Source organism: Lacerta agilis, chromosome 1, assembly GCF_009819535.1.
Source record: "Lacerta agilis isolate rLacAgi1 chromosome 1, rLacAgi1.pri, whole genome shotgun sequence".
Classification (NCBI taxonomy): Eukaryota; Metazoa; Chordata; class Lepidosauria; order Squamata; family Lacertidae; genus Lacerta; species Lacerta agilis.
This window is the reverse complement of record NC_046312.1, coordinates 26,482,011-26,496,433: the sequence shown is the minus strand read 5'-3', so window position 1 is coordinate 26,496,433 and position 14,423 is coordinate 26,482,011. Positions and strand designations below refer to the sequence as shown.

Genomic DNA, 14,423 nt, shown 5'->3' with positions numbered 1-14,423 from the left:
CGTATTCTGTATGTTTATTCATGCATGCGATGCCTGAGCATCCTTCAGAGCAACAGAGGTGAAGGAGGGGTTGGACAGAGCTCTAGTGGAAACCAAACCACCTGTAATAATTAGTGTTGTGCTTCAGAGAAGCTGTTTGCCTTTTAAAGAAACACTTGTTTTCAAAGCTTGTATTTAATTAAAAAAGACACCCCCCAAAAAACCTTACTCTGTAGGGGGTCATCCTGCCTCATCACATCCAATAGCCATGCTAGCAAAGAAAGTGATGCTGTTATTAATTAGTTAATTGGCCCAGTTTTCCACAAGGTGGTAAGAAAGCGACCATAGCACAGTTGCAGATCAGCAGGTAGAAGGCTTCAGGTTCTATCACTGGCATCTCCTGTTAACAAGATGCACCAGGTCACGGGGAAGTCCTCTGCCAAAGACTTGAGAACTGTTGCCAGTTGAGGAAGACAGTACTGGGCTAGATTGACAAGTCATCAGACCTGATGCAAGGTCCTAAACCTGTATATGGACTAGGGATGTCTGACTAATTGGATCCTTGTGAATTCCCATGGGAACACAGCAATCCTTCAGAACTTAATAGCCTTTCGAATTTTGCACTTCTCTCAAAATGTTGTGGTGTAGCTCTGGGCTAAAAAATAAAAATAAAATAAAAATACACCTGAAAATATATGTTTTGCAAGAAAAACAAATGTAGAATTGTTGAGGAAAATCTGTTAAAATAACACCTAAATGTGGCTTCATATGTGGTTTTTTAAAAAGCATTTACTGCCTATGATGTAATGCTTGAGTCATCTCTAATTGCTGGACCAAGACATACCAAACACAACTCTGGAGCTGCACATTATGGGGATAGTTTGTTATGGTATATAAAACGTATTTTGTGCCATTTGTCTTCATTACTGATGTGACTGACAAACTCCTGATAAGCTTCCAAGGGACCCCAGTCACTGGATTATGGAATTCATGGCATGGTGAACACAGAAGGCTGCCATACTGACTCAAAGCATTGCCCATTTAGTTCTGCATTGTCTACACTTCCTCCAGTGACTGAAGATGCCAGGGACTGAACCTGCCCCTTTGCATGTAATATATGTGCTCTCTTGCTGAACTTCTGCCTGCAGGCAAGCAATAGTGTGTAAAACTGTGGCCTTCCAGATGTTGAGTTACAACCCCCATCATCCCTGATCATTAGCCACGTTGACTGGAGCTAAAAGGTTGGAGTCCAACATCTGGAGATCCATAGCTTCTCCATCCTTGGCATAAAGGCATTTACAGAGCAAATACTTGAAAGGATTCATGTGAACGAAGCAAACTGCATGTTGTAGAGGAAAGTGGAAACCTCCCAAGGTCACTGCCAGTCTGGAGAAAGTTCCTTTCCAATGTCAATTATATTGATCACTCAAGGGATCCAAGGGATTGTCTGCAGCATAAACCAAAGCATGCTTACTGATATGGAAGTCCAGCATGGCTTATTCCCTAATAAGTTTGTTCTATTTAAGATTGGGTTTGCTCCATTACCCTCCCCCCCAAAAAATATATTGTCCAAGGGCGTGGCCTTAAAAGCAAATGATACATACATTCTTCTTCTTTGGCGATCACTGATAACCGAGTAAGATTGTCTTCCATAAACACAGTTTTAACAGTGTGTCCATAAGTGACTGTGGAGGCCAATTCTGGATCCACATACCCTTCCACAGTGGGGACATAGGTTTCCAGGTGGGAGTTGATCACTGTGAGGGTTTGCCAAGCATGCCTTCCTCTTAGTACATTTCTCCCTCTCGTCCTGAGTTCAAACATCTTCAAAGTCCATGACACCTTTGGAGCACTTGCAGGCCAGTGTTCCCAGTTGTCAGTGTTTATACTACTTTTTTAAAAAAGATTTGCCTTGAGAGAGTCTTTAAACCACTTTTGTTGACCACCAGCATTACGCTTTCCATTTTTACATTCAGAATAGAGTAGTTGCTTTGGAAGATGATAATCAGGCATCCGCACAGCATGACAAGTCCAACGAAGTTGATGCTGGAAGAATCATTGCTTTGACACTGGTGATCTTTGCTTCTTCCATTACACAGGCATTAGTTCACCTGTCTTCCCAAGTGATACAACAATGAGGTTGAAGTTCTGAGACAATGTCCCATGCAGGCACTGACCAGACATAAGTATGGTTGGTTCCTAGATGGAGCACTGCCCAATTTGTGGAATTTTATGAAAGACATGTGGGATATAAATGCAAAAGTAAATAACATAAAGATTTCCCCCTCCAGCTAGCAATTGTAGATCAGGTGCCCAGGAGCAAGTGGGAGAAGGCCTTAGCATTGGGAAGGCAGTGTCTGTTCTTTGCAGCTCAAAAAATGGGGTCAAATGCTTCTACAAACCAGGCAGCAAAGATTCACGGAGTCTGAACTGCATTGAATTCTAATTTCCTTGAAGATGTCTCTTTTCTCATCCAGCTCTTGTTCACCTCACACCTTCTTTTATCTTTTTTTTCCAAAAGAGTTGTATTTTATACAATGGTTAGTCCATTTTTTTAGAGCACCTTCCCACTTGGGGGTGCCATGGGGAAGTTGTTTCTTTTCTTCTTGACTTCCCTTTTTATTTTTTGATTCTATTTAGTGTTTTTTTTGTTTCTTTTTTTTATCAGCCAGCATTCTCCATTCTTCCCTCCTCTGTGATTTCCCAGACATGAGATAAATAGCCTTGTATCTTACAAGCTAAATACAATTACTGCTATCAAAACCAGAGCCTTTCTCTCCTTGTAAATGTCTCTTGGAAGCTGATAAGCTGTTCAAGGCAAACTACGGGCTTCTGCTTAATCCTGAGATTAAACATAACCACCCAGAAGACAGCAAAAGATAATATTTGTGGGGGAGGGGTTGAAGGGGAAAGTGAGATTCTCTCCTAAGATATGAGGAGAGGACATGCAGACGACTCAAGGTTATTTGTAAAGGAATTATCCAAAACACAGAAGAGCATGAGATTATGACGGGGCTATTTCATCTGATAATGCCTAGGCTGTTGTAGATCCTAAAGATGAGATTTAGCAGAGAGACCTTTGGGACCAAATAAGAGAGCTGGGGAAGAGAGATGTGTATGTACAGTATAGAATTGTGGCTATTCATTGAAGGAACTGATTCTGCCAAACAGATCACAGTGGAGTTGCTAGGCAGAATGTAGTCTGATCCATGAACTTCACCATTCAGATGTGACACTGACGAGGTTTGTGAAAACTGGAGAAGTGTCAGTTGCCAAGAATAAAGGATTTAAGTCCACCCTGCATCTATTTTCAAAGACCTGTTTCTGGTGCAATATCACACACATATACACCCTCTCGGCTTTCGAGCATGATTTTAGGGTTATGGTGCTGGTGCGCGTACCTTTGCTTTTATTAGTGGCTTGGTTGTTTATTTCAATTGGCTTTGTGTTTTATGGTTTCTTTAGTGTAAAGCTTGTTTGCCACTTTGAAAATCTTATTACATTTATTTGCTACATTTTAAAATATTTATGAGTCATCCTTCAATCTAAAAAGGGTGATGTGCATAATCATAATCATAAGAAACAAGGAAAGGATGGCTATTTTCACTTGTGTGTTGTAGTTTTTTAAAATCCATGGGGATTCTAATCTGCACTTGTCATGGGTGGCATGATAGAATGGTATTTATTAAGGAATATGAAATGCAAAATAGCTTGATTTTGAGCATGGCATGCCACAGATTATCCTTCAATCCATCACTAGGGTTGTACGAGGGTTGCCCCATTTTAAGGAAGGTCTTGGGGAAATTCAAGAAACAAAATGTAACATGTATGTGTTCAACTTTATATGCACTTACCTAGGGATACAATGAGTTCAGCAGGACATTTGTACTATAAATACCCTTTCTGGCACAGTGTACCAGTTAGCTTAACTTGTACCATCTCCTTCTACCACGATGTATACAAGACAATGAGGCATGTATCATCATCCTTGATTTCTGTGTTACTTTAATGTTGAAAGGGAAAAACTGGGTTGCCATCATACAAATGGTTTACATGCCCCGTATCATGAATTACATGGTCCAGTTGGGTGCATAGACTTTCAGCCCTACCCTCAGTACATTATTGATGAGAGGAAAATGGGCAAACCAGTCTAGTCTTGACTAATGGCATCTGTTAAGAACTGATAACATTTTAGTCTATTCCAAGCGCCGTTTTCAGGGAATTGGCTAGATTCTAGTCTCTTTAAACTCCCTCTGCTCTTTATGGCATCTGTATTAGAGTCTATGAAGTGACCTTAACTTTGAATTCCCATCAGTGTTGTGGGCAGTTTGAGAAGATCCCTAATGGTGCTTTTTCATAGCTGGTGTTTTCACTGATTAATTTTTCATCTCTTACTCATTCTGTGGGACTTAAATGAGCCCTCAAATGCTTCCCAGCCATGTGGATCGGAGACTGACAGCCTCTCTTCAGACACATTGACTGCATCTTATAAGAAGCTCAAAATAAATTAAAAGACGGAGTTAATAAAACAGCATTGGGGGAATGCCTGTTTTAGAAGATGGTGTTGTAGCATATGTTGAAAGATCTGCCAAGAGGAATGATTAAAGCATGACAAGTTGATGAAATCAAGAGCTGATTGTAGCTTGTCACTCCGGGGTTAGAATGTGTGCATCAGATTTATGAAAGCTAAATCGAAACACAAACATGATTGGGTAGCACATGTACATACAGTCACTTCTTCCCAGATGCACTGAGAAACTTCTGCAAATGTAGTTTGTATGCACAGGGCATATGTGCATGAGAACACCACCTTTGCAAATCTTAGTAGGTTTGAGTCTTGGCAGTGCCAGAATGGATCACACCGCCTGAGAACCACATCTGTGGCACCTTGGGATCCATGATGTAAGAAATATAAATATAGAAACAACAACACCAAAGCCAGGGACTGTAGCTCATTGGTAAAACTCGTGCTGTGCATGCAAAGGGCACTGTCATCTCCACTCAAGAAAAAAGGATCAGGGAGCAGGTACAGCTTGCTACAACCAGAGAACACCTTCTGCTCACACTGCAGGCCTTCCTTACCCCATGTCCCCATACCAGAATCTGGTTTGGGGTTCCCACCCACCCAATGGTGCATGTTCCATTCATGCAATGACTTGGTTGCATTCAACCTAATCTAATTAAAACCAGAATTTTAAAAATGCAGTACTCATCACTACTCCAGCACATGGGCTCTAAAATTAGCTGCAGCAACTGCAAAAAGTGTACTGTGCAAAATCTGGAAACAGAAAGAAACAGAGTATTTCTGATGCTTTGGTTTCACTTCAGAAACAAGAGCAGCTCATCCGGAACAACAAAAACCAGGGAGATACTTGGATGAAGAGAATTTTGGAACCATCATGTAATCCACTTATATGGCATATGGCAATAATTCTGTCTCACTTTAAAAATAAGTCCCATTTTATATGTGTTCTTGAATCTTTGGTTTTCCAGGCATAATTTGAATAAATAATTCTTTTTTTTCTTTTTTGCTCCTTGCCATTAGGTGTTCAACAATCACATTTGTGTAGGTTGCCACAGTGGAGGAAAAGAGGGTTGGGGTGGAGGAGAGAGAGAGAATGAATGAACAAGAGAAAGGAAGGGGAAAATCTGTTCATGTGGTGGGGAAACTTGATTGATACACATAGCATGGGATGCAGTTCTGTGCATTGTCAATGTGAACTACTTCCCCCTTGTTTTAAGGGGAAAGGATGACATGAATTGTCAACACACATGGCCATGTAACGATACATAATAGGCATTGTGGGAATCAGTGATGTCATTCATCCTGTTTCCACAGATACATTTCTTCCTACTTTAGCAATGTGAGATTAATTATTACTGGTTCACCTGCAGATCGTCTTATGACGTTTTTATGCTGTTGACTGCAAACCTTATGTGATGAGGGGGTGTTTTGGCATAGATGGAGAAGCAGCCTATGTGGATCATTGCGCAATGGGAAAATTGTGCATGACAGTTTAGCTCAGAGAACCTCCGGGTACTAATATTGCTACATTTTTCTGTCAGGTTACTTCTGTTTCAGTTTTCTGGTCAAATGGAATAATAACAAATATTCCGAAGACACACACACACCCCTCCATGGATGAACACACACACACACACACACACACACACACAATAAACAGCTGGCCAGAGGGCTTGGCAGCTTGAGCAATAACTTTGTGCTTTCCAGACCCACTGCCTGCAGAAAGAACAGTGCCAGCTGCAATCCCAGCCCAGCCCAGATGACATGCAGTGGTGACAGAAGGAGCTTAGACACACATGTCAGCATTTCCTTTGCTCAAAGAAAGGCTGCAGAAAACACAAAGCCATTCGGATGAAAGAATATGTTTTTGTTTAAAAGGAAGGAGGTCAGTTGTTGGAGAGCACTCTATCCTATGTTAATGATCTCGCTGCAGGATTTGAGAAACAATTGAGCTCTGAATTCAGCAGCCAAGAACTGAGGGTCGTGGACCAACTGTTCAATATTATGGGAGAAGTCATCTTGAGCGTGCATACTTTGCCCACAATAATCTAAGCATGTAGGAGGTGAAGGGGCAGCACATCCTGTTTCTCCGCCTCACACAGAACAGGAATGTGCCACGCCACAACACCAAAGCCTCCCTTACCTGTGGCGATGACCATGCAGGTTTCTGGTGAGATCTTGATGAAAACTGGCACCGTTTCTCCGGTGATGGCAGAGCGCCCATGGGGGTGTCAGCCCTTTGGCTTTCACCGCCCAAGTTGGCTGCTTCACCTTGCCTAATGACTGAGCTGTCCCTGTGGTGGGGGGGGGGAGCAAGGTTGTGTGTGCTGGCCCAGGCCTCACTCTGGCCTTGCTATGTTGAGCAGCAAGGTCTGAAAGGGGTTTGAAAGTAGATTTTCCTATATGTACTACTTATTTATTTATTTATATTTATTAAATTTGTATAGCACCCTTCATCTGAAGGTCAGAAGGTGGTTCACAGCATAAAAAAAAAAATGAGAACACAAAATACACGGTAAAACCTGTAACACCTCATCCCACAAACACATTTAAAAGGCCATTGAAGGTTAAATCAGCCAAAGGCCTGGTTATAGAGAAACATTTTCGCCTGGTGCCTAAAGATATGTAATGAGGGTGAACATCCCTGGGGGGAGCATTCCACAAATGGGGAGCCATCTCAGAAAAGGCTCATTCTTGTCTTTCTGCTCTCCAGGTCTCTTGTGGCGGTGGCACACGAAGAAGGGCCTCCATGAACACAGGCTCTGGGTCAGTTCATAAGGGCAGCCCTTACAAGGTCCTCCAAAATCAGGAATCCTACACAGTATGAGTTTTCTCATGCCTAAAGAGAGCTGTTACCTCCCATATGTTTTATGCAACTTTTGGCACCTTCCAATGAATAACACCATTTTTTGCAGACAGCCCCTGTTTGCTCCACTGTAGCCAAAATGGAATCATAATTCTAACAATAAAAATACCACCCTTCTCTACTCTGTACATATCCCATTTCATAGCTATGGTGCCAGTCAGAGACACCATCCCATAGTAGACATTAACAAATGAGGACCTGATTTACCTATCCTTGTTTTGTTTTTGTTTTTTTTAAGCAATGTTTCAGTAATGTCTCCATGATTTATTCATTTTTAAATATCCATTTACAAAGGCAGATGGGTTGTTTTAACTTTCTCTTCTCCACCTGTCCCTGGCAATAAACTGGCTTAATTTTAATAAGCAACAAAACACCTTTGATTAAATTGTAATTAAACAGCACTTATTTTTACAGTTCCTGATCTGATTGGCTGCTTTCCCTCTATGTCAATTCCAGGTTGTTGTTTTTTTTTTTTTAAGTTTTTATGGTTTAGCTGGATTTGAGTTGTTCAAAAGAAAACAGGTATATTATACAAATACTCTTTCAATTAATCCCTTTTCTGCTTCATAGGCACTATGAAACTTTGGTCGATGTTGGTCCCTGGCTTGTTCAGACTAGATCAGGAGGAGGGCCAGTGGAACAAGCAGAAGACCCACTAGACATGGGCCCTGCCGCTAAGCCAGAGACTCCTGACCTAGGTTCCCCTGAGGAACTGGCACATTCACCATGAAGGCCCTATGTCTCCCAGTGCCCGTTCCTGAACACACACAATGCACCCACAATGCATCTGGCTACAGGCCATATGAATCTTTCTGACTTAGTTCCCAGAAAGGAGAAGGAACAATTGAGAGGTAGATAGGGCAAATTCTTGTTGGAAGAAGTTGTCAGCTTAGAGCTGTCCAAGGTCCTGCTGTACCAGCATTAGCACATTGCCTACTTACCTTGTTGATGGCCTGATTATGGCTGCCATCCTTTTTGACACCTGGGTCTAAGCCCCAGGAACACCCTTTTGACCTGTGAGCTGTCACTCAAGCTTAGGACACTCAAATATTCTGGAGTGTGGAATGTGAGGATTAAGTGTAAGGTAGTGTGAGGCAGTGGGTAGTGTTTTTGGACATAGAACAGGGAGACTAGGATTCAAGTAGCTACTCAGCCATGAAGCCTACTGGTGGCTTTAGTCTGGTCACTAACTTGTGTTTCACAGCCAGAAAAAATTCTTAAGCATTCTTACAAAGTTACCAGTATAGATGTTTTATACTACAGAATCTGGAATGTTGTACATTTTGTGCCAGGGAACTTAAAGGAAATATTCAGCAGAAAAGTGGAAGTTAAGAAGTAGGATGGTTTTTGTAATCTTAAAGGTTTCTTGAGGCCAGTAGAAACTTAGGGACAAGTTCACTTGGGTGATCACAGGACTAACTTTAGTTGACTTTCTTTTCTCACTCCACTGCAGTCTTGCCTGCTAATTCTGTCTCTTGTTCCTGGTGCTTTTTAATGCCCATGTTATCTTTTGTTCCAAAGCCTGTGGGTTGAGGTAGCCTCGGTGTGAAGTTCAGCTCTTGACAATAAAAGCATCACAATGAGAGGAATGAAAGACGAAGGCAAGGCTTAAAGGAAATGGCAGGATCAGAAGGAAAGAGGAGGTCAAGGTCATCGTGGACTAGAGGAAATGAGAGGACAGAAAAGAAAAGCTGAACCAGAATAGCAAGTTCTCTAACTTTTTCAAACAAGGAATGCAGTGAGAAGAAGGACAAATACTTGGGAACTGAAGCAAACTTGAATAATGAAAATAGTTTGCTCTTCTGTTCAAGTCCCTTAATGATGCTTTTCAGTGGGGAAACTGAAGCACAAGTAGGTTACCTTGATAGGTCTGTGCAAAAGTTGGGAAAGAAACAAGATGGCCAGGCAATTTCTTGCAAGGCTAGCTGTACTTAGTTGATGCCTCTCTGTGTTTATGGGCTTTTCCTTTAATTTTCAAATGGACTACTCTGTGGACAGACTAAAAACAGCTTTAACATAAATTATTCTTCGCAGGGAATAACAAACCTACCAGTAATAACGTTATAAAGGAAAACCTGAAAACACAGTACAGTGTTCTAGGATGCACTGATTATCATCATCATCATCATTATCATTATCATTATTATTACTTCAATTTTTATACCGCGCTTTATCCAAAGAAATCTAGCATATTTGATTCAGATCGTAAGCTCATGCTAAGTATGGAATTACGATAGCTGGGAAGTTTATTACAACATCCCTGTTTCTACTAGTGAACCATTGAAGAGTGGAAGCAGCAGCACCCATCTTCAGATTTATGCTCACAGTGGACTTACATTATCACCATCCCTTAAAGTTTTGCAGTAATAGTGTTCAAGATTTGACTAGCCTGGGATAAGTACTGAAGCCATAGGGGTTTGGCTGGGCTGGGCAAGACAGCAGTTTTTATGATCTGCTCTTACACAGCCCCTTCATCTGTCATTTGTAATTTCCTGACAGGTGAACTGAGCACCTTCTTTTTCAAGGGATTACCTGCCCCTCCTTTTGGGGAGACGCATTCATGTGACTTACATGAAGTCCAGCATGATGCAGTGGTTAGAGTGGTCAGACCAGGCCCTGGGAGACCAAGGTTCGGATCTCCATGGTCATGAAGCTCACTGCATGACCTTGGGCCAGTCATTCAGTCTCAGTCTAACCTACCTCACAAAGTTGCTGTGGGGATTAAGTGAGGTGGAAGACAACCATGTACACACCACCTTGAACTCCATGGAGGAAAAATGGAATATAAATGCCATAAAATAAGTAAAAAATGAAGTTTTGGCCACATTTCCTGCTTCTGGTATTCTGATAAGTTACTGGAAACTTCAATGAATTTTGCCTGACTCTTGTCTTTAGAGGCTTTCTGTTTTCACTCCTCTCCCTCCCAATGGCTGGGGTGGGGTGAGGGGATGGCCAAAATTATTGGTTCAGCACTATGCTGTTCCTAACTGCCTCAACATCCCGTTGTGGCCACAAGTGCACTAGCCAGCCACGATATGGGGGGAAGGGTCGTAGGTTAGTGGTAGGGCATATTCCCAAGTTTCTGTTGACGTGGATATCCTGAGGTGCACGGCAGGGAGAGAGGGAGAATGTTATTCAGCTATCAAGGCTTTTAGGCATTGATTGATCCATTGTCAAATCACCTTTTAAAAGGCAGATGGCCATCACCTGGCACAGGGCTTGCAAATCTGTTGTCCAAAGAGCCTAGCAACAAGCTGGTTCTGCAAGGAACATCATCATGACATCAGATGATTGATAGGTGGGTTGTCGTGCCCACCTGTCAAGAGTTGGCCTGTGAAGGTGGTGGAAGATTAGCACCTGGCCTGTCAGGCCAAAAAGATCCCCTGCCTCAACTTACACAAAACTGATAGTGCCCCAGTTGTAGAATACTCCCCCTACAGTAGATAGTTTTGCCTGGTACCTATTTTCTTCTCATTTTTCCTCAGCTCTTTCGATGTCGTTTTAATCCTACTGACTGTTTTATGTTGCTTTTATAATCTTTTAGCATTTATTTTTTGTATTTACATTTTAATGTATTGGGTTTTTTCTAAGCCACTTCAGGGAATATGATTGAAGGGTGGTATTAAAAATACTTAAGAGTATCTTTTAGAAATAAATATTAGTCACAATTTCTCCTTTAAAAACATGTCTTTTACGTCACCGTGAAACATTACTTTTGTTTTCTTGGATGCCAGATTGCACTGCCTGCCTTGATTATTTAGAACAGGTGTGTGCGCGCGTGTTTTGTGCAGCATTCTTATTAGCATCTTCAAGAAAAGGTTATTAGCATCTTCAAGAAGAAGAGAGCACATCAGATTGTATTCATATTCCCACCTGGAAGCAAATGCCCAGTGCAATTTACTGGAACTTTTGAGCTGTTCTGCTCCACTTTTAACAGCGGTGAGAGTGTTCAGACCAAGATGCAATGTCTGTCAGTGTCTGAATTGTTCTTTTATTTCTGCTGTCTGAAAACCCATTTTGGCTTAGAAACTGGCCGCATGGATCTCTGGATTGAGATCGTCTGAGTTTTTGTTTAAAGGGGCAGGGAGGGAAGAAAGAAAACACACCATTTAGCTGTGCAGGAGAAGAATCTTTGTGAAATGCTGAATGAGAAAAAATAATAATACAAGTGGTAAGAGTTGGAAAATGCTAACAGAGTGAGACCAGCTGAAGTGGGTTAGGATGGGGCAGAGTATCCCTCCATCAGCAGAGAGGAGTTCTGTCTGTGATGCTCACACCAAAGAATCCTGGGTTCTGGAAGTTGTTAGGAGACCCCATTTCCAGCACCCTTAACAGACTTCCGTTCCCAGGATTATTTGAGCGAAGCCATGACTGTTAACGTAGGGTACAAGTGCTTTAAAACTATGGTATGGATGTGGCCTTAGAGCCTGGGCAGCATAGATTTCACAGGTGAAATGAACAGGCCTTTCTCTGTCCTCTTGCCTTCTCACACTGCTTTCATCCGTGGTAGCAAAGGGGATGTGCATATCTTTGCTAGGTCTATCTTCTATTTAGCTTCTTGCTGGAATTTTAGAAAATATATTTGCTTTGTGACTCAAACAAAAGATCTTCATCCTTTAATGTTTGATGTCAGAAGCAGCATGGAAGAACTAGTTCACACACTTTCCTGGCCAATATGCACATATAATTGCTTGTGCAATCAGCACAGTATTAGAAGGGATGATTCCTGTGAGCTCATGACTCCTCCTGCATACAGGAAAGGTGATTGCTATTCTGCTGTCAGACCCAGTGGGATATACCATATTTTTCTGTGTATAACATGCCCCCTATTTTTTAGGACTCAAAATTAAGAAAATGCTCTATGCACCATCCATGTATAAGACGACCTCTTATTTTAAACTTCAAAAAATTAGGGGGAAATATAGTCTTATACAAGGAAAAATATGGTACGTCACCAAATTAATTAATTAATTTTCTGGTTTTCAGAAGAGAAACTCTATCATCTCAAAGTTTACTTTCTTTGACATTACTCTTCTTCTTAGCAGTTATATACTTAACATTGACTAGGAAAGACACAATATGAACCTGTTCAGAGTCATGCTAATTATAAGTGTAATGATATACTCTTCATTCAGATGCCTTGGGATATGCAGTTCTATTTTTTCTAGAAAAATAGTTTCCGGAACTCACCATGAACACCAACCACTCTTGTTCTCTTTGAATGGCAATGTTGCCCACCTGAGAGGTGCCAGAACCCACCTGAGATGTGCTGGAGCTCAGTTACTGTGAGTTCCCCCTGAAAAAAGCACTAGATATTGGTGTGCGAGAGCAATGTATGTTTGCATTTTGTGCTTCAAACGTGATATCTGAGGAAATTTGTTTGTCACTCTTCTGTTGATATGCATGGGGTATACAGTGGTACCTCGGGTTACATACGCTTCAGGTTACATACACTCCGCTAACCCAGAAATAACGCTTCAGGTTAAGAACTTTGCTTCAGGATAAGAACAGAAATCGTGCTCTGGTGGTGCAGCGGCAGCGGGAGGTCCCATTAGCTAAAGTGGTGCTTCAGGTTAAGAACGGACCTCCGGAACAAATTAAGTACTTAACCAGAGGTACCACTCTACAAACATTTTATGACCATACATAGGACAGACACACAATTTCCTCCTTCAATTGTCATACCAGAAGCATAACAAGCAGGGGTATGTGAATCACTTGCGTATCCATTCCTCATAACTAGTGAAGCCCTTCTCCGTGATAATGTTATAATCTGTGGGTGCCTCCCTCCAGCCCTTCACCAGATGTAGTTTAAATTTATTGAATTATACTTATCCAATATAAAACGAGATTAATACTTGCAGGAAAGCCTGTGAATTCACTTTGGTGGTGATAGCAATATTCCTAGACTGATGACTTCTTTCTTCCAAATATAGATCAGGAAGAAGATGGTAGGATGTTTTCAATGGTTATCATTTCCCCGTAATGTGTTTTGCATTGAGATACAAATGATGAATGGATTACTGGGGGTTGATTATAAGAGGCAAGGAAGTATGTACAAAGGGGACAAGTAGCAAAAGGGGCCACAAGTAGCAAAAATAAGTAGATTGTTATTGTTTTATGAATGACGAGTCTGGTCTCTGCAGTCTTTCCACTTACATGAGAAGATTCCATTGGTACTTTATTGTATAGACACTTTCCATTAATGTTTCTTCTCTCTGTCAAGAATCAGATTTTGACTCCAAAAAGTAGGGAACCTTTGGTCCTCAAGACATTGTATCCCTTCCTCCCTAGCCAATGGCCATGCTTGCTGGAGCTGATGGGGGCTGTAGTTCAACAACATCTTGGAGGACCAAAGGTTCTCCACACTTGATATACAAACAATCAAATGCTTATTAAAGAGGTGGTTATTTCATAGAGCTGTGCTTCAGGGGACAACATATAGTCCAAGGTCACCTAAAGTACTACTGTAATGACGTTCATTCTCTAAGATGACCAATCAAACTATCCAATCATTTTATGAACTATGGTTGAATGTAATTTTTCCTGTAAAAGTATTTTTGTTTCCTGATAAAGTCTGTGTTGTTTTCATTAAAGTTGCTGCATGGAAAATAATAATTTGAAATGCAAAGAATATTTTAATGAATGAGATTTTTGCAACTGGCACAGTTTCCTTCTCTACTGAATATTTTATGTGTACAGTGATAATGAGAAACTTGTCCTTTAACTCAGTCTTGTCCATGAAGTACGGAGATGAGCACATTCTCATGCACATGTTCTTAAAGCTTTCTGAATAATGGTTCAGATAAATGGGGAAAAATAAAGTTAAAAAGGAACATGAAAAGATGCTAATGCTGCAGTATAAACTTACTTGAATTTTCAGGTGTCATTTGATTTTTCCTAGCATTTTTCCAGGTATGGGATTACTGAAAGTTGCTTTCTGCAAAAAAGCAAAATAACAATAATAAAACATAAACTTAAACATAAATTTAAAATCAAAATCTTTAAAGATGTGGTAGAGACTAGTCATGCATTTCCTGGTTTTGAAGAAGG

At 41.1% G+C, this 14,423-nt stretch overlaps 1 protein-coding gene and 1 long non-coding RNA gene across 14 annotated transcripts in view; one reads left to right on the top strand and one right to left on the bottom strand.

Moving 5' to 3' along the window:
• Positions 1 to 14,423, top strand: part of LOC117042284 (neurexin-3-beta) — a 421,258-nt gene that overhangs the window by 265,782 nt on the left and 141,053 nt on the right. The window lies entirely within an intron of this gene.
• On the bottom strand, positions 8,695 to 10,628 carry LOC117042360. Its single transcript, XR_004426070.1, has 2 exons — positions 10,553 to 10,628; positions 8,695 to 9,030 (listed from the first exon to the last, which is right to left on the bottom strand). It is a non-coding gene; the product is annotated as an uncharacterized LOC117042360 (long non-coding RNA).